The sequence below is a fragment of the Jaculus jaculus genome, chromosome 2, assembly GCF_020740685.1.
Source record: "Jaculus jaculus isolate mJacJac1 chromosome 2, mJacJac1.mat.Y.cur, whole genome shotgun sequence".
In the NCBI taxonomy this organism is placed as follows: Eukaryota; Metazoa; Chordata; class Mammalia; order Rodentia; family Dipodidae; genus Jaculus; species Jaculus jaculus.
The window spans coordinates 115636253-115638540 of NC_059103.1; the positions used below are offsets into that span (position 1 = coordinate 115636253).

The window sequence follows — 2288 nt, forward strand, 5'->3', positions numbered from 1 at the left end:
CCAGACACAAAGTGGCCTTGATATTCATGATCTCACGGGGGCTAATGCTACCTTCACAAGACCTGTATAAGAGAACAAACAAAAACAAACGAAAAAAAAAAGAAGTTGGGGAGACAGAGGTAGGAGGATCACTGTGAGTTGGAGGCCACCCTGAAACTTCATAGTAAATTCCAGATCAACCTGGGTTAGAGAGAATCCCTACCTGGGGAGAAAAATAAAGAAATAAAAATAGAAGAGAAACTACTTGTAAAGAAGAGGGGGCTGGAGAGATAGCTTAGTGATTAAGGCTCTTGCTGGTAAAGCCAAAGGATCCAGGTTTGATTCCCCATTACCCACATAAAGCCAGATGCACAAGGTAATGCATGCGTCTGAAGTTTGTTTGCAGTGGCTAGAGACCCTGGTGCATCCATTCTGTCTCTTTCTATCTGCCTCGTTCTCTCTCTCTCTCTTTCTCTAATAAATAAATAAATTTAAAAAATAAAAATAGGGCTGAAGAGATGGCTTAGTTGGTTAAGGCACTTGCCTGCAAAGCCCAAGGACCTAGGTTCGATTCCCAATTACCCATGTAAGCCAGATGCACATGTTGGTAAATGAGTCTAGGTTCATTTGATGTGGCTAGAGGCCCTGGAACACTGGGGCTCTCTCTCCCTCATCTGCTTTTTTTTTGGAATATGGAATGCTTCACAGATTTATGTGTCATCCTTGCACAAGCCATGTTAACCTCTGTATTTCAATTTTAGTATATGTGCTGCTGAAGCAAGCACTCATCTGCTTTTTCTTTTTCTTTTTTCTTTCTTTCTTTCTTTTTTAGAGAAAGTACATCTGTTATTTGATATATTTTTGTATACCACATAGGTTTTCCCACCGGGGGAAAAAAAGTTTATATGTTTGCATCCTCCATACTTAAAATTCTTGAATATTGTCAAAGCTACAAATCAAGGCTGAACTTTTCCAGAAAAAAAAATTAAATTACACTTAGAAAAACAAAAATCACTTGTTTGTAACTGGGATTGCACCAGGGAAGGGACTCACTTGGTCACAAGCTGACTTGGATACCTCAACAGACCAGAAATCTAAACCTCTTTGTTGATAGAGGATCTGGTCATTATAATAACTACTCTTGCATACATACTCGGGGCTGTTTTTGATTGAATGTGTACAGTGTTTAGTTAAATTTTAGAATCTACCAGTATTTTATTCCACTCAGCCTGCTTGAATACTCCTATAGCAGGGAAACTCAACCCCTAAGAACATCTCTGTAGATACTCTGAGAGTCTTAAGAGCCACACCTAATACCTTAAGGTCCTACCCTGAAAATATATTACATCAAATCAATTGATACAGCTAAGAATACACAGCTAGCTAGAAAATCCAAGCATTAACTTAATCCAAGATGCAAAAATATATACATTATAACACAAGAAACACTAAAAAGCAAGACGATATAAATCCACCTAAAAGTATTAATGCATCAGAAATGTCCTCCAGTGAGAAAGAGTTAGAGGAAATGCCTGAGAAAGAGTTCAAAAGAATAATTATAAATATGTTCAAAGAGGTCAAAGAACACATGAAAACAATCAAAGAAGAAATCAAAGAGGAAATCAAAGAGGAAATCAAAGGAATCAAAGAAGAGGCAGGACACCAATTTAATGAAATAAAGAAGGCAATACAAGACATAAATAGGGAAATAGAAATGATAAAGAAAAACCAGTCAGAATTACTAGCAATGAAGAACACAGTTAATGAAATAAAAAACTCTGTAGAAAATCTCACCAGTAGGATGGATGAGGGAGAGGACAGAATATCTAAGCTAGAAGATCAGGTGGCAGACCTAATGCAGTCCAACAAAGAGAAAGACAAACTTATAGAAAAGTATGAGTGGGAATTTCAAGATATTCGGGACACTATGAAAAGATCCAATATAAGAATTCAGGGCATAGTAGAAGGAGAAGAACTCCACTCCAGAGGCATAGTAGACATCTTCAACAAAATCATAGAGGAAAATTTCCCCCAAATTGGGAAAGAGGTGCCAATACAGATACAGGAAGCCTTTAGAACCCCAGCCAGACAAAACCCAGAAAGAACCTCTCCTCGCCACATTATACTCAAACTTCCAAACACACAAACCAAAGAAAAAATATTGAAGCAGTTAGAGAGAAAAATCAAGTTACCTACAAAAGCAAGCCCATCAGGATTACAGCAGATTATTCAACACAAACTTTTAAAGCCAGAAGGGCTTGGAGTGATATATTCCAAGTTCTGAAAGATAACAACTGTCAACCAAGGTT

The 2288-nt window shown here is 37.5% G+C and overlaps 1 pseudogene; it reads right to left on the reverse strand.

Moving 5' to 3' along the window:
* Positions 1-665: 665 nt before the first annotated feature.
* LOC123459087 lies at positions 666-764 on the reverse strand (annotated as a pseudogene).
* Between the last annotated feature and the right edge of the window lie 1524 nt (positions 765-2288).